Source organism: Marmota flaviventris, chromosome 1 (assembly GCF_047511675.1).
Source record: "Marmota flaviventris isolate mMarFla1 chromosome 1, mMarFla1.hap1, whole genome shotgun sequence".
NCBI classification, from domain to species: Eukaryota; Metazoa; Chordata; class Mammalia; order Rodentia; family Sciuridae; genus Marmota; species Marmota flaviventris.
The window spans coordinates 14,456,080-14,479,395 of record NC_092498.1 but is presented as its reverse complement, the minus strand read 5'-3'; the positions used below and the strand labels follow the sequence as shown (position 1 = coordinate 14,479,395).

Here is a 23,316-nt window from a genome sequence, read left to right as displayed (position 1 = left end):
GGTCTTTTATTAAAGTTATGAAATATTTTTAAAAGGAACAGAAAATATAATTGTACCTATTATAATATATCCATCCATACAATATACCTACCATTGAGAAATAATAGATGTCAGCATTTAAAGTAAAATCAATTTTGGTCCAACATTGTTCAAAGTTGAAAACTGTACAATCCTTCAATCACACTGATAGTCCTTAAGAGACATCTTATTGACCCAAAACACAATAGGAAGAAAATACTTGTCTTAATGTGCATAATTGATATTTGTTGTTTAGTTACCCAGTGCCCCTATTTCCTCTGGGAACTTGCCTCTCTCTAGAAATCCACATGTCATTAGAGAGGCTTTATCAATCTAGAGGCATTACTTTTCTAGCTACAGATGACATAAGTTGGCCAATGAGCTCCCCATATCCCTAGCAATACAACTAGCTTAAAGCTAGATATATGACATAAACAGCACCCGAGTTATTCCCTAAACCAATATGTGGACATAGGTTGAGAGAAGTTCCTATTTCTACTGCAGTTACAGTAGGCCTACAGAATACAAATCTGGACACTTCATTGTGGCCATCTTCCTAGGAGGTAGTACACTGAGAAAATCTGATCACAGAATAAAGCTAACATAGAAAGAAGTACAGATGACTCTGGGAATGGGGAAGGGTAAGGCAAAGGAAAGAGATAGTTATGCTTGGCCTTTTCCCATGTTCATATCCCCAGGTAAATTTAGCATAGACTAAAGAGAGGCAGTGGGACTACAGGGAGTGCACTTTTTGCTAGGGGGTGGCATAAGAAGAAGGTGATGTGTTAGTTAATTATAATAAAAATTAATTATCCCATACACTTAAATCACTTCAAAGTACTTAGCAACCCAAATGTTTCCAAAGAATTGGGAATTTTTATGTGAGGGGGTGAAAAACGGAACAAAGATGAATATAAGACAGCTGAATTTAAGCAGTATATTAAAGAAGGAACAATACGTTTAATTAGAAGCTGTGATTGGAAATAAAAGGAGATAGATTTTACCTCAATATAACCATTAAAACCATCCAGCAAGGGAAATGCTTATCATGAAGGAGAGGGCTCTTCATGAGAAGTATTAAAGAAGTGACTGGATTGGTACAATTGATCTCATTATTTGTGGAATCCTTATTTGTGAATTTGTCTACTTGCTAAAATTTTAATTCTGAAATCAATACTTGTATTGTTTTTGAATAAACAGAACAGTGAAAATTTTGTGCCATTTGATGCACATATCTTCCTAGTAGTCACTATTTTATTTCAGAAGGTCAACCTTGTTTTTAAGCTTCCACATTTTTTGACATTACAATACTTCCATTAAATCTATCTTATTTGTATTGTTTAATCTAATTTTAGGCTTACATATCTTTAATATTTTTGGTCCCTGAAGCATTGTGTTTTATTTCTGTTCTCTTCACCTTTTCTTTCTTCTATTTTGACACAGACCCTTATAGAATATGTACGTACCTTTTCCTACCTCTAAAAACAATAATCCTGGCTACTTTCTCTTTTCTCTACTATTGCTATTATTGTTCAAAAAGTGTTATTTTTTTATTGTTTCAGACCTCTGGCATTGTGTTTGTGCATGGCATTTAAGACAATTTATAAAAGCAGATTTATTCTTCCAAAAGGTATACAAAAGCTGATAACCACATGAAGATACTTGATATCCTCAGCTATCAGGGGAACTGAAAACAAGAACCACAATGACATACTATTCCATACCTGCTAGGATGGTTTTAATCAGAAAGACAAATATGAAATAAATGTTGGCAAAAATGTGGAAAAAACTGAATCCTCAAGCTGGTGAGAAAGTGTAATCATGCAGGTATTTAGGAAAACATCTTGGCAATTCCTCAAAAGGTTACTAGAAGTATATACCCAAGAAAGATAAAAATATATACCCACATAAAAATCTGTACATGAATGTTCACAGCAGAATTATTTCTAATAGCCAAAAAGTAGAAGCAACACAAATACCATCAACAGATAAATATATAGATAAAATGTTATATATACATCTAATAGAAGGGGATATTATTTTGCTATAAAGAGGGAACAAAAGAGCTGGCATGGCAAAATACACCTGTAGTCCTAGGAGGCTAAAGCAGGAGGATCCCTTGAGTCTAGGGGTTCAATATGAAAGGAAGGAAGGAAGGAAGGAAGGAAGGAAGGAAGGAAGGAAGGAAGGAAAGGGGAGGAGAGGGGAAAGGTAAGCAGAGAAAGAAAAGACTAGAAGGACTGACACGTTATGCCATGGATGGACCTTGGCAACATGCTAAGTAAAAGAAGCCGCATACTTCATGATTACATTACACAAACTGCCAAGAGTAAACATACAAATCTACAGAGATAGAAAACAGATAAGTAGGGGCTGGGGTTGTAGCTCAGAGTAAAGTGCTTGCCTAGCATGTGTGAGGCACTGGGTTTGATCCTTAGCACCACATATAAACAAATAAAATAAAGGTATTGTGTCTATCTACAACATATATATATATATATATATATATATATATATATATATATAGGCAACCACTTACCTACATTATTTTATATATTATATATTATTTTATATATTATATATATAAAAAGAAAGTAGGTAAATGGTTGCATATATATATATTATATATATATATATAAAGTAGGTGATGGTTGTATTACTCTTACGTATGAGTATACAAAAACCATTGTTAAATGGGTGAAATGTATGATATTTGAAGTATCTAAATGTATCTTAAAAAAAAGGAAATTCTGTCTTTTGAATTATAAACTCAAGAAGGAAGACTTAGGACAAGTCACTGTCTGGGGTAACTGGGCAAATCTAACACTTTAATTTTTTTATTATTATGTTTTGCACATAAACACACAGAGAAAAAGATATGTATCTCAGGCCTAATAGTTTAAATTATATTGGATTTCCTGTCTTTAATATTTCCCTTTTGGCCCCTTCTGCATTCAGTTTTATTCTTGTTTTCTTCATTTCTCTTTATCTTACTGTGACATAGGTTCTTATAGAACTCACACCTTTTCCTTAGACTGTTGAGAAAAATTTTTCTGAGCTAGGAGTCATGCATGGCTCCTGCCTACAATCCCAGCAACCCAGGAGGCTGAGATGACAGGAGGATTGCAAGGTCGAGGCCAGGCTCAGCAAATCGAGGCTCTAAGTAACTTAGTGAGACCCTGTGTCAATATAAAATAAAAAGATGTGGCTCATTGGTAAAGTGTTGGGTTCAATTCCCAGTACCAAAAACAAAAGCACTCTGCTTTTCTGATTTTAAGGTATTACAAAGTTCGAAGTGTGAATATTATATGACCAAATAATTATTTCTAGGTATTTAATCTATAAAAATATTCTCAGTTTCAGGATTTATATTTAAACATATATTGCAGCATTACCCAATTATTCATCAAGAAAGAAATAACTATCAGATATTGCAATATATATACATATATACATATTCATACAGCTATTTAGTATATACAGTTAATATACAAAGATATATAGTGTATCTTTATTTGTGCATTACCCTAAACTACCATAAAGTACAGTTTTGCATTATGTGAAAGAAGGGTATTAAGTATAAAGTAAAAAGTTAGTTTCTCATGTTCCAGACAGTATTCCCAACCCTGAGACAACCACAATGAATAGTTTTTTATACATGATTCAAAGATAACTCAATGTTTATTCTTATTTATTTATATATAACAGGAAAATGCATTACAATTCTTACTACATATATAGAGTTCAATTTTTCATATCTCTGGTTGTATACATAGTATACTCACACCAATTCATGTCTTCATACTTGTACTTTAGATAATAATGATAATGTTTATTCTTTTTAACCACTGTTTTTATTTATGAGATAAGACACCAGGTTTATATGCTTTTATTTTCAGAAAAAAATGTTATTTTTAATACGATGAATAAAAATTCATAAAATCTGTGAATTACTTCTTAAAATTATACTTCTGATATTTGCCACAAATTTTGAAAATAAAGAATTTAAAACCACCACTGTGAAATAACCACAACAACTTTTAATAAAGAAATTTTAACTGTACTTGAATTTTTTAAAATATTTTTTTAGTTATACATTGACACAATATCTTTATTTTTTTTGTTTATTTTTATGTGGTGTTGAGGATCGAACCCAGTGTTTCTCACATGCGAGGCGAGCGCTCTACCACTGAACCACAACCCCAGCCCCTGTACTTGAATTTTAACAGGATAAAAAGATAGATCAAAAAACTGAACTCTAAGCAAATACTTCTCACTAAAACAGGTCATCCCTTGAAAAGGTCTCTAGAGGGTAGTCTTTTGCTCTTCTATATAAATATTAGAGAATTAGCTTGTCAGATAAGGCAGGGAAGATGGATAAGACCATTTAGAATTAAAAAAATTTTTTTTTTTAATTTTTTTAGTTGTCAATGGACCTTTATTTTTTTTATTGATTGATACGTAGTGCTGAGAATAGAACCCAGTGCCTCACACATGCTAGGCAAGCGCTCTGCCACTGAGCTACAACCCCAGCCCCTATTTAGATTTTTAATGGATCTGCACAGAATTTATAGACTAATGTGGAGAGAAATATAATAGGGAAATAATCAGAAATAAAGTAACTTTTTCTTTTATTCTTTTAAAATATATTTCAATAAAATTGTACACATTTTCTTCACAAAGCTTCCCACATATTATTGTATCTGTTAAAATTGTTAAAGAAGGGTATTAAGCATGAAATAAAAAGTGTTTCTCTTGTTCTGTTAAAATTGTCTATGGTACCATTTTTAAACAGAATTACATGCATTAAGTGCTGTTTTCTTATTTAATAATTTGTTAATAAATTTTCTACATAGACACATTATTTGCAAATAATGAGTTTTGTTTCTGTATTATCCTTATTTTTTTATATCATTGATTTGATCTTCAGTGACCAGGAAATCCAATTTCATGTTGAACAAAAATGGCAGAAATAGACATTTGTCTTGCCTGTTTCTGAATTTAATGAGATTGTATCATTAAGTAGGACGCTTTTTAGACATTTTTTTGACACGATAATCTTATCAATAAGAAAGCTCTTTTATTCCAATTTTTTTCTAATTACAAAAGGGTGTTAACTGTCTTTTGCTTATTCTATCTAGAGATGTTTCGTGCAATATTTTCCCTTTAGTCTGTTAATGCGAACCTTGAAGATTGTTAAAAACCATTATTAATTTAGAATTAATTTATTTAATTAATTTAGAAGAATTACTCTTCTAAATGACATACAATGCTGGACTATTTGGCAATATTTTATTAAAAGACTTTTGCAAATACTTTCACAAGTAAGACTAACCTTTATTTTTCCTTCATCAAATAATCTTGCCTGGTTTTAGAACCAATATATGCAGGCTCCATAAACTGAATTGGGAAATGTATTTTTTTTTTATTAAACATTAAAATTTGTATATGACTAGCATTCTGCATTCCTTAAATGTTTTGTAGAATTTGCCTGTAGAGGCATAAATATAGACACTTTTTAACGTGATCATAGGCTGAACAGGGTCAGAATATGCCATTTCAAAATAAGTCACTTTAGTATAGAATTGTTTTAACTACAGACAACTGAGAAACAACAGATACTGAAAAAAGCTTTGCCAGAGTTTTCTTTATCTGATTTAAGAAGCAAGTTCTGAGAAAGCTAACAAATTTCTGCTCCTGGAAGAATCCAAAGTTTCGTTGTCATGAGGAACATTAAGATACAACATTGAGAGGAATGTGAAAACAAATGTTACTAAAATAACCTTTACCTCCCATTACTTTCCACTATATATTAATCTTCCTGTACTTACAGCCCCTAGAAAGTCCTTTGCCTTTTCATAGCTCCAGATTTCATTTTTTCTTGATCCAGTATATAATCAGGCATATGCACTTATTGGATCTTCATTTATTGTATATGAAGACCTTGTATACACATAAAAATATGAATATCAAGTAAAGCTTGTCTTTTTTCTTGTCAATGTTTTTTTTGTAAGTTTAATTTCTAAGGCTCCAGTTGCACAAACTAAGAGGGCAGAAGAGATTTTTCATCTCCTACAAGACCTAGCCAAATTTTCGATTCCTTTTTTAATTCATCTCAGAAACACATTCATGTTCAATAAATCATTAATTATTTATTTTCCTAATTTTTTTGTTCACTGGACTCAATTTTTAAAAATCTATACTATATGATTATTATGGTACCTTTATGATCACTTACATTATTTCTATCTTTATTCTTGTTCCTTTTTGCCAGATTTATCAGTCTTTTTAAATACTCAACCTTTATTTTGCTATTTATTGTCATTTAAAAAAATTTTTTTTTAGATGCTGAGACCTTTATCTTATTTGTTTACTTTTATGTGGTGCTGAGGATGGAACCCAGTGCTTCACACATGCTAGGCAAGTGCTCTACCACTGAGCCACAGCCACAGCCCCATCATTTTGTTTTGAATTTATTTATTTTTGCTTTTCCCCCCTAACTTAACAGTTACTTCATTGGTTTTAAATTTTATTTTGCAACAAATAAGGCTTTTTATCAATATAAATTTTCCTTTAAACGTTGTTTCAACTGTATCCTACAAGTTTCTTTCTTTTTTCCTTTCCTTCCTTTCTTTCTTTTTTTTATATAAGCAAAAAAGGGTATTTAGGGCTGGGGTTGTGGCTCAGTATAGGGCCTGGCATGTGTGAGGCACTGAGTTCAATTCTCAGCACCATAAATAAATAAACAAATAAAAATGTCCATCAACAACCTAAAAAAAAAGGTATTTATTGGTTCACATAACTGCAAAGTCCAGGGGGTATTCTAGTTTCACACACAGGTGGATCCAGGGGCACAAATGCTGTCATGAGGACTCAAGTCTATCCATCTTCTGGCTCTGTTTTCCTCTGCACTGGTTTCATTCTCAGAGTGGCTCATGCAGCATGATAGGCCTTGTTGGTTTGAGTTTTTCATTCTACAAAGCTAAAGCCACCTCAGTAAAGAAAACTTCTTCACAATTCAGTCAAACTCCTAGGGTTAACAATGGACCAACTTGAGCCACACAACTATTCCTGAACCAATAGCTGTGATCAAGGACATGGATTTTGTTAATTGATAAGGTCTGAATTACATGTATACCCTTCCTGAAGCCCAAGTCTGGGTCACACTATCCAAATCATATGGATAGGAAGATACGGTTCCAAGAAATACCATGAAATTGTTACAATGAGATGGAATGAATGCTGGGCAATCAGAAATAAGTGATGTTCAGGATACGACCAGATGCTGAAAAAACTTGATCTCTGCTCATGAATTTGGGTGCTAGCATTGTTTCTTCGTTGGAATTAAATTGCTTTAAAAATGACCATAAGGGATGGTTTTCCTGTCCTCAGGAAGCCTATAATCTATTTGAATGGAATAGTAATCATGTCAAATAGAGAATTTAGTATGATCTACAAGTACACTGTTCAAATACAATGTTTAGAATTGTTTTTTTTTAAATTAATTTAAGCATGACTTTTCTCACCCTTAATGATTCTTTTCCCCTTAAAATATTTTATATATATATATATACTTACATAACATCATCAGCTTTAAGGTTTTTAATTAAAAAAAGTGTAACTGACATAGAACAAACACAATGATGTATATAGTACATAATTTTGTGTAGTTTATTGTGTATACATCCATGCAACCATCATTATTTTTAAGATAATGAATATATCCATCATTTTCTGAGTTTTCTTGTGCTTCTGTGCAATGACTCCCTCCTGTCCTAATACCATGCCCAAATAAATCTTGATGTGCTATTCTGTCACAATTTGCATTTTCTAGAATTTTATATAAATGAAATTATAGAGTTTGTACTAGTTTTTGTCTGACTTCTTTCAATTAGCATAATTATCTTGAGAGTCATCTGTTATATATATCAATTCATATCTTTCTACTGAGCAGTATTTCACTTTTGCCCCAGTATTGCCCCATTGGAGGAGGGTTTAACAAAACTAGGTATCCAAGGAGTAGAATACCAGGTATTTGCCCACGATGCCGTAGAGGGAGACATTGGGCTAATGAATGCCGTTCTCAAACCACCATAGAGGGTACTCCATTATCAAAAAACGAACAAGGACCAGGTGTTTATCCACGATATCGTGGAGAAAGGCATCAGGCTCCATTGCCAAAAAATGGACAAGGGGGCCCAATGCTCCGGGGCCCAAAACCACAAATATACGGAGCACTGGAGGAACCCAGCAACCCCATCAGGGTAGTGCCCAGGACACATTGTCCATCAGATCCCTCATCAGACAAACCAGAGGGAGCGCAGGGTTGGACATCTGCGCCTCCGCCAGAGCAGTACTAACTCCAGAGATGGGAGTTCAAATCATTCCCACAGGGGTGAAAGGACCTCTTCCCAAAGGAACAGTAGGCTTATTATTGGGACGCAGCTCTTCTACTCTAAAAGGACTTATGATAAGTCCTGGGGTAATTGATCCCGATTATGAAGGTGAAATAAAAATTATAGCCAGTTCTCCAAAGGGTATATCAGTAATTTCACCAGGAGATAGAATAGCACAGTTACTAATAATACCCAGCCTACATGATAAATTTTCCAGTCGTACTGTAGAAAGAGGTTCCAAGGGATTAGGTTCCACAGGTGTAGATTGGGCTATGCTTTCTTTAAATTTAGATTCTCGCCCCATGCTAAAACTAAATATTCAAGGACATGAATTTAATGGGCTACTGGATACAGGTGCAGACCTTAGCATCATCTCTCGTCAAGAATGGCCAAAACATTGGCCATTACAACAAGCCACTCAAACGCTTCGAGGCCTAGGAGTGGCGACTAATCCCCATAGAAGTGCAATGGTATTAGATTGGAAGGATCCTGAAGGATGTGAAGGAACTATACAGCCATATGTATTGGATCATCTTCCCGTAAATTTATGGGGACGAGATGTCCTAGATCAATTAGGTTTGACATTAACAAATAACATCAACCAAAATGCACCCACTATTATGACTAGACAAGGTTTTAGGAAAGGAAAAAGATTACAAAAACAAGAACAAGGTATAGCAGCACCAATACAAATAGATCAAGGAACAGACAGACATGGGTTGGATTTTCAGAAAGGGCCACTGAGACAATAAAAATTACTTGGAAATCAGAAACACCAGTATGGGTTCCTCAGTGGCCCCTGACTAAAGAAAAGATACAAGCAGCCCATGACCTGGTCAAACAACAATTAGCAGAAGGACATATACAACCTTCTGTATCTCCCCATAATACTCCCATTTTTGTCATCAAAAAGAAATCTGGTAAATGGAGATTATTGCAAGATTTAAGAGCCATTAATAATGAGATGGTTATTATGGGACCTGCTCAATCAGGGATTCCTCAGTTGTCTGCTTTGCCAAAAACCTGGTATGTTTTAGTTATAGATATTAAAGATTGTTTTTTTTCAATTCCAATTCATCCTGAGGATAGTCCACGTTTTGCATTTACTATCCCTGCACTGAATCATGAAGGTCCTGATCAGAGATATGAATGGAAAGTACTCCCTCAAGGGATGGCTAACAGCCCAACTATGTGTCAAATTTATGTTAACAAAGCAATCCAGCCACTTAGAAATCAAAATTCTGAACTACAAATATTTCACTATATGGATGATGTATTATTAGCACACAAAGATAAAAACACATTGCTAGAATGTTATGCCACACTTACAAACTTATTAAAAAATTATAATCTAGAGATAGCAATAGATAAAGTACAATTAAATTTTCCAATTAATTATTTAGGAGTTCTATTATCCTCAACCATGGTCTGTCCACCAAAAATTCAAATACGAGTAGATCAACTCAAATCACTTAATGACTTTCAAAAGTTATTAGGAGACATAAATTGGATAAGGCCTTATTTAGGTATACCAACAGGAGAGTTGGGACCTTTATTTGATATCCTAAAAGGTCCATCAGATCCAAATTCACCCCGAATGTTAACGCCTGAAGCAAGAAAGGCATTAAAAATCATTGAAACATATATGGAAAATATGCATTTGGATAGAATTGATATAAGTTTGCCTTTATTATTTATTGTACTACCAACAAAAAATATTCCTACAGGAGTATTTTGGCAAGAAGGTCCATTATTATGGATACATTTATCTTATTCTCCTAACATTATTCTTACTAGGTATCCTGAGGCTGTAGGACAATTAATACTCAAAGGAATAAAAGCAGCAAAGGGAGTGTTTGGAATTTCTCCCAATAAAATTATTACTCCATATACTATGAATCAAATTGATGAGTTAGCTAATGAGTTAAATACTTGGGCAATAATCATGTGCAAATCTAATGTTTCATTTGATAACCACTTACCATCTAATCCTTTATTGTCTTTTTGGTCATTGCATCCTGTAATTTTTCCAAAAATGACAAGAAAAACACCTATCATGAATGCTCCAAATATATTCACTGATGGGTCAAATAATGGTACAGCAGCAGTAGTTACCCCTGATCAAACTTTTACATTTTTAGTACCCAAACAATCAGCTCAAAAGGTAGAGCTTAATGCAGTTTTACAAGCTTTTGTGATGTTTAAAGATTCTGTATTTAATTTATTTTCTGATAGTCAGTATGTAGTTAATGCTATAGTATCTCTTGAAGATGCTGGTAGGATTTCCCCTTCTTCTACTGTTTTCTCTTTGCTTTCCACTATACAAAGTCTAATCTGGGACAGAAAAGATCCATTCTTTATAGGACATATCAGGGCACATACAGGATTGCCTGGAGCCCTTAGTTTGGGCAATGATTTAGCAGATAAAACTACACATGACATACATATTTTCTCTACACTAGAAGAAGCTATAAATTTTCATAAAAAGTTCCATGTCAATGCTAATACTTTACAAAAGCGTTTTAAAATAACTAAGGAACAAGCTAGACAAATAATAAAACAATGTCAAAATTGTGTGACCTTTTTACCACAAGTTAATCTTGGAGTCAATCCTAGAGGATTGATACCTAACCATATTTGGCAGATGGACGTCACACACTTGCCAGAATTTGGAAAATTAAAATATTTGCATGTTACAGTTGATACTTCTTCTGGATTTCTGATGGGCTCCCTTCATGCCGGAGAAAAAACTAAAGATGTTATAGCTCACTGCTTACAAAATTTTGCCACTGTGGGTGTTCCAAAACAGTTAAAAACAGATAATGCCCCTGGTTATACTTCTACCTCTTTTAAACAATTTTGCTCAACATTTGGCATTACTCATATAACAGGAATCCCATACAATCCACAGGGACAAGGCATAGTTGAAAGAGCTCATCAAACTATTAAAATGTACTTATTAAAGCAAAAAGAAGGAATTGGGAAGGGGTATATATTCCCCAAAGATAAACTTAAAATAACCCTTTTTACTCTAAACTTTTTAAATTTGGATTCATCAGGACTTAGTGCTGCGGAAAGGCATATGTGTCCAAAAAATGTACATAAGCCCAAGGTACTTTGGAAGGATATTCTAACAGGACAATGGAAAGGTCCTGACCCAGTAATTGTCTGGAGTCGGGGGTCTGTTTGTGTGTTTCCACAGGGAGAACAGCAGCCGATTTGGATTCCAGAGAGATTAACCAAGGTCCTGACCCAGTGATTGTCTGGAGTCGGGGGTCTGTTTATGTGTTTCCACAGGGAGAACAGCAGCCGATTTGGATTCCAGAAAGATTAACTAAAGCGATTTCTACAGACCAAAAAGAAGATGATTTGGCTCAAATCCATAACAACTGATATCCAAAACTCCAGTTTGGCTATTCTTACATCTGCAACAGAACCAGGATGCTTTTTTCAATATCTATTTTATTATTGCCCTTTGCCATATCATGAAGTTCTATTTTGTTTTTTGAGCTCATACAGACCTAGGTTAATGTTTTGCTGATCAGTTCTATTTTTTGACTATAGAGTTTTTAAACATTGCAATGGAGATTTCACCTGTAAAAAGTTATAAGGCCTTTACTATAATGTTATGTGTTGTATGTATTATGTTATGTGTGCACACTTGTGTTTTGTGTTATATGTTTGAATGTCCATATATCATATATGATGAGCGCTCATGATAAAATGGATCCAAATATTTTTTTTTCACGTGATTTATATGGTTTAATTTAAATTGGGTAAACAACTGTTGAGGATTGTTTTAATATGTAAACAAAAAAGAAGGTTAACAGATCTGTTTGTTTACTTTCACCTTTCCTTTTCATTATATTTAATAATTCTCTTAAAGATAATGTAAATTGTTAAGAAAATTGTTTTCTTTTAGTGCCTTCTGTAATGTTACATAATTTTTTCTTTAGCCATTATTGCCAGAATTCCTATCTTCATCCCAGTGCCGGTGAAGACAATGTAAATTGTTAAGAAAATTGTTTTCTTTTAGTGCCTTCTGTAATGTTACATAATTTTTTCTTTAGCCATTATTGCCAGAATTCCTATCTTCATCCCAGTGCTGGTGAAGTCAAAGATAAAACCAATCTACACCTTCTACAATAGCCATCACTGAACTGCTTGCAGAACTTGCCTGGACACATTGTGAGCTCACCTGTATGCATTGTGAACTATCTGTTGGTGCAGCGACTTGTGGTAGTGTTGGGGTATTTTTGCTGATGATGTCACCGGTGGTACAATTTTTCAAAGGAGCCCTCAATTGGCTTAATGTCATGGCATTTTACATCCTCCTCTACTAGTGATGGTCTAAAATTTGGGGGCCAACAGAGGTGAGGCAAAGAACCTCACCCCCCCACTGGTGCAAAGGCCTATCCACAAGTATAGCTGTATGCTGGACCGGTAGTCAGTGACGGGTATGATCCAATTGCAGTGGTACCAACCTAAGACAGGAGGCTGACGCCTAGAGGTCAGTTCATCCGATGACGGGTAAGGACCATATGTTGAATTGGACTGCCTAACAGGCACGGTCCCTAAGCCACATGCTTGTTGTTTAAACAGAGAGGGGGAGATGTTGAGAGCCACAGCCGAAGGGGCCCCAGCAAACTTCCAGCTGCCAGCAATCCAGCTGCCGGCTGATGATTGGCTCACAGCGGCCCCAGCAACATCTAGCTGATTGGCTCCTCGGCCCCAGCAACATCTAGCTGATTGGCTCCTCTGCGGTGATGCTCATTGGACTGTTTCCCTGCCCTTTCAGACCACGGAGCTGCTCATTGGGGGACTTTTTTGGCTCCGCCCATGTGACCCAGCCAATCTGCCTCAAGAGCAGGAGGATTGGGGGAGGTGGAGAGAAGCTTGTGGGAGAGAGGCTTGTAAAAAGCCTGTGGTGGCAGTTGAGGCTCTGAGGGTTTTTCCTGAGAGGCTGTTTTGTTTGGCGTGTTTTGTTCTAAAAATAAAGTTAGTTTCTTTTGACAAGTGGCTCCTGATTGTGCCCAGCCAGACTGCGGCAAATTCATATCTTTCTACTGAGCAGTATTTCACTTTATGGCTGTACCAAAATTTAACCATTCACCTGATGGTTCATCTAGATTTGGGGTTATTATAAATAAAGCAACTAAGATAATTTGTGTAAAAATCTCTGTATGAGCATATGCTTTCTTTTTTATTGGGTAAACACCTAAAAGAAAATGGCCAGGTATATTTAAGTTTCCACATAACTACCATACTGTTTTATTTTTTTAAGTTGTGATAAAATATACACATAATGTATAAGTCTATCATCTTAACTACTTTTAAGCATTCAGTTGAGTAGTATTAAGTATATTCACAATGTAGTGCCTTCAGAACTCTTGCCACATTGTAAAATAATATTTTATACCCATTTAACAATCCTCATTGCTCCTGCTTCCAGTCTTTGGTAACCACCATTCTACTTTCTGTCTCCATGAATCTGAATGCTCTAGGTATGTCATAAAAGTAGATTATATAGGATTTATTAATTTTGGGATTGGCTCATTTAATTTAGAATAATGTTCCAAAGGTTTATCCATGTGGTAACATTCATCAGAATATCCTTCATTTTTAAGGCCAAATAGTATTTCATTGTATATAAATCACACTTTTAAAAAAAATATATTCATCCATCAATGGACACTTGGGGTACTTTCCTCTTGTGGCTATTGTGAATATTGCTGCTGCTATAACATAGATATACAAATATCTCTTCAAGACTCGCTTTCAATTTTTTTGGTTTTATAACTTGAAGTAGACCTGCTGAATCGTGTGATAATTCTATTTTTAATTTTTTGGAGAACTTCTATAACTATAGTCAATAGCAGCTGTATCATTTTCTATTTCCACCAATAATGTACAAGGGGTCCCATTTCTCCAAATCTTTACCAAACCTGTGATTTTGTTAATTTGATAGTAGCTATCTTAATGGGTGTGGACTGGTATCTCATTATGGTTTTGATTTGTAGTTTCCTAATGATCCTAATGTTCTTAGTGATTGGCAAGGTTGAGTACCTTTTCATGTTTCTTGCCATTTGTATATCTTCTTTGAATAAACATCCATTCAAGTTCTCTGCCAATTTTTAACTTTTTTTGTTATTGACATATACATTCTACATTTTTTAAATAATTTTTTTTAGTTATACACAGACACAATATCTTTACTCTGTTTATTTAATTCTTTTAATGTGGTGCTAAGGATCGAACCCAGTGCCTTCCATGTGGCGAGGTAAATACTCTGCCACTGAGCCACAACTCCAGCCCCTATATTCTAGATATTAATCCCTTACCAGACACATGATATGCAAGCATTTTGCAACTCCAGGTTGCATTTTCACTGTTAACTCAAACCGCTGATGACTGAAGTTATTGGGGATTAAATTCAGGGCCTTGCACATGATAGGTAAGAGCTCTACCACTGAGCAGCATCTCCAGCCCTGATGTTTTAAATTTTGATATAGTCAAAATTGTCCATTTTCACTAGTGTTACCTGTGCTTTTGGTGCGACAGACAAAATCATTACCAAATCCAACACCACGAAGTTTTTCTCCTACATTTTCTTCTAAAAGTTTTACAGTTTTAGCTCTTAAATGTATTCAATCCATTTAAAGTTAACTTTTGTGTGTGGTTAAAGCAAGATTCCCATATCTCATTATAATTTTGCATGTAGATATTCAGTTTTCCAACATTATTTGATGAAGAGACACTCTATTTTTCCCACGGAGTGGTCCTGGTATCCTTGTCAAAGATCATCTAACCATATATGTGAGGATTTATTTCTGGGCTCTCTACGTATATATGCTATCTGCCAGTATGGCATTGTTTTGATTGCTGTAGTTTTGTAAAAATTTTGAATTCAGGAAGTGCAAGGCCTCCAACTTTGTTCTTTTTTTTTAAATTTTAAATATTTATTTTTTAGTTGGAGTTGGACACATTATCTTTATTTCACTTATTTATTTTTACGTGGTGCTGAGGATCGAACCCAGGGCGAGGTGAGCGCTCTACTGCTGAGCCACAATCCCAGCCCATTGTTGTTTTTCTTTTTCAAGACTGTTTTGGAAGATTTTTTTGTAGTATTGAGTAAAAACCAGGGCCTCACTCAAGACTGTTTTCGCTATTTGGGGTCCCCTTGAGATCCTATATAAAATTTAAGATGGATTTGCATATTTCTGCAAAAAACACTGTTGGAATTTTGAAAGGAAATGCATTAAATAAAACCTCCAAATTCTTTCCCCAAATGGTCTACCCATTATTTATTCCCACCAGCAGCATATGGAAATTCTAGTTCCTCCTTATAGTTCCTCACCAATATTTGATATGGTCATTCTTCTACCATTTTAGGAGGTATTTTATCTTGTCTCTTAAATGTGCATTCCTCTAATGAGCATCTTCTCATGTATTTATGTATCATTTATATAATTCTTTGGTAAAGTGTCTGTTCATATATTTTTTAAAAGTTTTTCTTTTAATTTTTTTTTTTAGCTGTAGATGGACACTATATCTTTATTTTACTCATTTTTATGTGATGCTGAGGATCGAACCCAGTGCCTCATCTTGCTAGGCAAGCGCTCTACCACTGAGCCACAACCCCAGCCCTGTTCTTATGTTTTGTCTGTTATTTAAATGGCTGATTTGTTTTCTTATTTTTGAGTTTTCAGAGTTCCTTAATATTCTAGATACCTGCCCTTTATAAACACTGCAAATATTATCTATCTGTAGTTTGTCTTTTTATTCTTTTAACATTGTCTCTTGAAGACCGTAAGTTTTTAATTTTTACTAAATTAAAATTTATCCATCAGTGTGTGGAAGTAAGTTCCAAAATAACTGATTGAGATAAAAGTCGGAATCTTGAGTGTATTAAATTTGAGGGGCATGCAAGAACCCTTTCAAGCAACAGAAATGCTTTACATATCAATTTATAAGGCAGTTACATATATTAAAAAATCATTGAACAGTATGCTTGAGATGAGTATAAGTTACATCTCAAATAAGTGGGCAAAGGTGAAAGTCATCATGACATTTTACCCCTAAATACTTAACCATCTATTTAAGGATAAGGATATTCAACTAGGTGTGGTGGCACACATCTGTAACCTCAGTGATTCAGGAGTCTGAGGCAGGAGGATACTAAGTATGATGCCAACCTCTACAACTAAGCAGACCCTATCTTCAAAAACAAAAACAAAGTGTTGGGAATGTAGCTCAGTGGCAGAGTACCTCTGGGCTCAATCCAGTACTATCACACTACAATCAATTAATCAACTAACCAATCAATCAATACGTTCTCCTACCAAATTATATCACCATTATTACACTTAAAATTAATTCCATAATAACACTTAATATTTAATTAGTACTCAAAGTTTCCTGTTTCAAGAATGCTTTTAAAGTTCCTTCTCATCCTAATCCTCAAACAGGATAATGCACTATATTTGGTTATGTTTCCTTAGCCTTGTTTAGTGAGAAATAACCCCCAATCTTTTAATCATCCACGGTATTGTCATCAAAGAGTCCAGACCTATTGTTTTACAAGATATCCAGAGTTGATCTATTTGTTCCTAATGGCACTTAAAGTTTTCCTCAATATGCTGTGCTTCATAATTATAAAATGGAAGGTTCAGAAGCTTATTCATACCTAGCCAGAATACCTCAAAGAAGAAATTAACTCTGAGTTTTAAATTTCAAGACTACCTACATTCTCTATTTGGTTTCTTCTTAGGAGTCTATGTTGTTCTTAAGTCTTCTAATGTACTGATAGTAGATTGTTTCTTTGTATGTTTTATAACTTGGGATCTGAAGCTCTTCAGAAGGGTTTTATCTCTGTGATTTCCAAGGGAGGCTTTGCATTGCTTCTGCCCAGTGCCTCAGTGTTTCTATCACTCCAGGACCAGCTATTACACTGACTTTCCTGAACAATGTAGTTAATATAATGTGTAGCTCATACTATGATAAGAGCAGGTCCACAGTTAACAAATCACAGAGAAAACTTTTGTCTTTTTTTTGGTACTGGGGAGTGAGTCCAGGGGCGTTCAACCACTGAGCCACATTCTCAGCCCTTTTTTTGTATTGTTTAATTTAGAGATAGGGTCTCACTGAGTTGCTTAGGAACTCACTAAATTGCTGAGGCTGGCTTTGAACTCATAATCCTACTGCCCCAGCCTCCCGAGTCGCTGGGATTACAGGTGTGTGCCACCACACCAGGCTGAAAACTTTCATCTTTATTTAGAATCATCAAAAAGATAAATTTCATTTATATATGCTGTTGAGAAAATTTCATCCTTCAAAGGCTCAGATTTACGTGAAAATTTGAGTTCCAACTATTATTGTTTATGACAACAATCCAAGGCCTGGTCTTGTGGCCCTTCACAGCGAAATATCCCTTTGTCTGAGAGAGTGACACTGACTTCACTCAAGACCATTAAAGCAGAGGCCAGCAGACTTCTTCCCAAAAGAACCAGTTTTGGAGGTCACATTAATGGTATATACCTTCTCAACACTGCAGCTATATATAGCACAAAAGCAGCCATAAGATGATATTTAAACAAGGTAGAAATATTATATTCTGATAATACATTTAGACACTGACATTTGAATTTCATGTATTATGAAATATTATTCTTTTGAATTTTTTCTCCCCAAGCATTTAAGAACATAAAGTCCATTTTTATTTATAGGCTATCCAAGAATAGGTGGTGGGTTAGATTTAGCCTGAGGGCCAGGCTTCAATGATACTGTAAAACATAAGTCACATATTTCTCTGGTTTTTCAGTTTCCTCTATTTTCACTCACGATAGGCTTTTTTCAAGTAAGCTCAGTTATACATTTAAATACATGTATTTTTATTCAGCATCTCTAAGTGTGAGAGAGATTCCTGGACATATAAAAATTTACACACAAGGGTCACACATCAGGAATTTCCTAAAATCCAAATAGGTATGATAATTTCCTACACTTTAATTTTTTCCATTCAGTATTATTTCTCAGCAAAACCTTCAAGTACAACTATTGTTTTAGTTTACTCTTTTGGGAGGCTTTCAGTGTACTAAAGAATATGGATAAACCATAATGTATATAATCATTTCCCTATCAATGGGCATTTCTATTTTTAATTATCTGTATCCTTTTATTATTATGAACAATGACTTAATAAACATCCTTATATAGATGTCCTTATATATATTGGTGCTTTTATTTCTGTGGACTAAATTCCTGATAATGAGCGTACTGGCTTGGGAGACAAAGTACTTGTGAATTTTGAGAGATTATCAAAGTGCTTTCCAATAATCTGTAATCCTGCACATTTCCACCTACAGTGTAATGAATTCTCTCTCTGCACCCCTACCAATAAAAATTTAACTTTTGCTAGAAAGATAAAATGATCTCTTTGTACCTTTAATTTTCATTTCTCACACAACTGAGAAGATCTCAACAATTTTCATATACATTATTGTTCATCTGTATTTAAATTTCTATAAATTGCCTATTTATATCTTTTGCTATCTATATCTTTTCTGCAAGGTTGTGGTCTTTTATTTTTTCTTTTCTTTTTCCCAATTTTAAAGCACTCTCTGTACAGGAAGACTATTTGCTTTTTGTTATTTGTTGTGGTCCAGGGGATTGAATCCTAGATACACTTATCACTAGGCTATACCCTTATCTCTTTTTATTTCTTATTTTGAGACAGGGTCTCACTATGTTGTCCAGGCTGTACTTGGACCGGTTACTCTCTTGCGTTGGCTTCCTGTGTAGCTGAGATTACAGCATGTGCCACTGAACCCAGTTAGTACAACATTAGGATTATCCTTGTTAATATCCTTTATAGTAAACCAGTAAATGTTTCACTGAATTCTGTAAATTGCTCTAGTAAATATTCAAACCTGAGAAGGGAATTGTGGGAACCCTCAATGTATAGCCAGTAGATCAGAAATACAGGACCCAGTGGAGGTTGTGGTGGTCCCACATCCGCTATGTCCACTGTGTGGTGGGAGAGGGATCAGTTGGGCTTTGGAAAGGCTCCAGGCGACCATGGTCTTTACTCTGTGTACACTACTGAAGGCAGCCCTGCTGTGCATCAACTCCATCACCATACTGCATGAGGAGAGCTTCCTTAACAACACTAGCCGGGGAACAGAACAGGGAATTGGTGAATTCGGAGAGGAGTCAGGAATTAAATCTCAGCTAATGAAATTTATTTGATGTGTAAGAACTGTGATGTGAATGCCATTGATAATAGTAAAATCAGTTGCTGTCATATTGCTTTGAGTATTTGAGTGAGATCAATGGGGGTAAAGGAGACCCTGAAGAAGAGATGCCAGTGAAAGTTATTACTTCAGTCATCACTAGAAGATTTATTTCTTAGCAGGCTGAATTTGCACTTGACAAAAATGTAAACTTGACAATGAAGCCAGAATTTCTATTTATCTAATTTTTTAAAATGTTGTTCTTGAAGTTTCATTACAGAAAGACAAGATCACCAGTGGTAGTAGCTCCAGGATTGAAATATACTTAATTACTGGGTATTAATAAGAGTTCGTGCTATGGAAAAGATTGTTAAAAGGATACAGGACTGTTGTTTCTGGGTTGTTTGTTTAAATATATTTTTTTAAATTCTCACTTCTCAGAGATGATTTTTTTCCCAAAGTTTTGAAGTTCCTTGTGACTTAGATGTGATGTGAGAGTGATTATCCCTCTAGATGAAAGGATTTTAAAAGTATTTATTACACATAAATGGTAAATAAGTAATTTGGATAAGGGGATGGGATTGTGGCTCAGAGGCAGAGCACTTGCCTAGCAGGTGTGAGGCTCTAGGTTTGATTCTCAGCGCCGCATATAAGTAAATAAAATAAAGGTCCATTGACAACTAAAAAAATTAAAACAAAAAAGTAATTTAGATAATTTTATTTTGAACTGTTTGATTAACTATTTGGTATATATTATCTTAGATATTAAGCATTCAAATTTAAATATACTATAAAGGACAATATTCTTTGATTTCAGGGAAAATTCTAATGTTGTAAGTTGGTCACCTGATGATTATGGTTCTAAGTTTTTTTATGCATTTATTATTAATTGGCCCAAATAATGAGACCAAACCAATATCTGCATATATTAAAATATATTATTCTTAATTCTTTATTCTGTCAATAGAGCATTCATGCTATTATGTTGTTTTTTATTTTTCATTTATGTCTTGGATCATCTCAGAGAGGTTGTTTGTTCGTCCCATAATAAATATATAGATAATATATATAATAAATATATAGAAAGGTTAAAACTATGTAAATAGTTTTTGTGAAAATTATCAGTTATTTTGAAGGGGTAGAATGGCATCTTTGTTGATAGGAGAACTTTTGTAAATAAAGTTGAATTTTCAAATCAAAAAAAAGAAAAAAGAAATACAGGTCACAAAATGGAACTTGCATTGGCATCTTTAGTGGGGACATTTGGGGATGGGGGTTGATGACAGGGGATTGAGCCAGAGGTGTTTTATCACTGGACTACATCCTCAGCCTTTATTTTTGAGACAGGGTCTCACTAAGGTGCAGAAACTGGACTTAAGCTTGCTAACCTCCTCTGTCTCCTGTGTTTCTGGGATTACAGGTGTATGCCACTTCACTTGGCTGAAGTGGGGCATCCTTGTGGGACTGAGCCTTTAACTTGTAAGGCCTCTGATAACTCCAGGTGTCAGAATTGAGTGAATTTTAAAGAATCCCACTTGAGACGAGAAGGACCAGGGAAATGGGGCAGGATGGAAAGAAGTTCAATTAGAAGCACCTAAACAGAGAATGGAGCAATTAATTCTGGTTCTTCTTTAGCATGGTAGGGTAACTGTAAGATAAAACAACCTTATATATTTCAAAACTCTTCAGTACAAAATTCCCCACACACAAAAGTGATTAATGCTTGAAAGAGATGGAAATGCTTGTTACCCTGATTTGATTATTACACACTGAATATGTATAGAATTGCCACATAATGCATCCCACAGAAATGTACAAATAATGTTTCAATAATTTTTTTTTTCCAAAAATTGTAAGGCACCCAAGTTGACATCTACAGAGAATTTAGGAATTGCTTAGTGGGAGGAAAACACCTAACACATCTGGTCACAGAAATGTTATTATGCTCAGAGTGGAGTAGGAAAAAGCAGTTTGTTTTTTTCCTATTATACACAGATACTACTGAAGGGTACATGGGTGAGGGAAAGTCTGGAAACCTGAACACTTCAGCTGGAAACAAAGTATTCTTTAATTCCTGAGTGTATTAGCCTTTACTCTTTTCCTCACTGGATTTCTCTGAGGTTCATAGGCATATGATATTCAGTTCCGCTCATCTTTCTCATTCTAGCACACGTACAAAAGTCTCCAGGCAGAAATTTAATTTTGTTTAGAAAACAATTTCAGAGTTTAATCAGCAGTAATTGTTATAAACCATTTGCTGCCTATATACTGAAAAGGAACTGATGGGGTCTCCTTCCTGAATAACTCCATGAGGCAGCCTTCCCTGTTCTATGGCTATGTGCAGCGCAGGGCTATGCTAGGAACTCAACAGAGGTCTCAAAATATCTGATCAGTACCTTTAAAAAAATTATTCTTTTCAAAATTCAGAACTTCAATGTTTTCAGCTGGATCTAGTTCACTTTCGTTTTCTACAGGGCTCATAACTAACACACACTTTCAACATATTCATATTTAAATTACCTGCCTGATTCCAAAGACATGATTTTGTCCTACTACTAGGAAACTTTGAATTAATTACTATTCTAATAACTGCCCAACAGCAAATCCTCTTCTTGGTAATTGTTGACTAAGCTTTATGATTTACAGAATTTGGCTTCTTCATGGATCCAGCTACTAGTAGTTAGTTTGTTTTTCTATGTTGGCTTATTCATTCATCCAGTCATATATTTTCAATCTTTCAAGAATTCCTAAAACTGTCTAGTCCTCTAACAGCATTCTATCCTGTTTTGTTAATTTTATTTATTTATTCTTTTTTACACATCCTTACTGTCATTTAAATGGAATTTTTGGATAGAAAAAAATAGGCAAATGCTATGTTTGCAATCTTGGACTACAAACCTTAATCCTTTTTTAAAAAATAACCCTATTTTGGTACTTGATTCCATTTACTGCTAATTGGTTCTGCTGCCTTAACTGTTTCTGAGTTAAGAAAGAAAGAGGTATGTATTTTAACTGAGGATTTGTTGTTGACCACTATACACAATTTTACTTAAAATGTGAATTATCCTGATTAAGACAATAGATGAAAGACCTTAGCACAAAACTTGGAATATGGTAAATGCTCAAATAGTAATTTTTGATATTAATTAAGAATTGAGAGAAAAAAGGGAGAAGATTTAGTTGGAGTTAAGAAAAGGGCCAAGGGAGGATGATAAAATCATGTCCCTAAATGATAAAATCATGTCCCTAAATGAGTGTAACAGCACAGATCCATTTACTGACTATTCAAAAACTTTCTTAAAGTTCATGACATGTAGTTTCTCTGAGGATGGAATATGAAAGTTAAGGTCTAAGTATCATGGATAAGAACCAGTAACTTATTTATTCTAAGGCTAGCTAGGATTATAAAGGTTAAGTCTAGTCAATTACCTAGCAGTTCTTCATTTATTATCATTTTACATTTTTGAAGAGTTTCAGTTGTATTTATTGCTTTTTTAAAAAAGAGGAAACCATAAGTTTTAGTGGTAGTATTTTTAAATTTAAGGATTCTCTAAGATTTCCTCATAAAATATGAAGAGGCTACCTTACCTTAATCATTTAGTCTGAGAAATTTGAAAGGGAATCTTTAACAACTCCAATTTTATATAGTTTGCATCTACAAACTCACACAA

The 23,316-nt window shown here is 34.5% G+C and overlaps 1 protein-coding gene and 1 pseudogene across 7 annotated transcripts in view; one reads left to right on the top strand and one right to left on the bottom strand.

Annotated features, from left to right (window-relative positions):
• Window positions 1–23,316, bottom strand: part of Braf (B-Raf proto-oncogene, serine/threonine kinase) — a 183,316-nt gene that overhangs the window by 75,022 nt on the left and 84,978 nt on the right. The window lies entirely within an intron of this gene.
• LOC114105603 (immediate early response 3-interacting protein 1 pseudogene) lies at window positions 19,491–21,845 on the top strand (annotated as a pseudogene).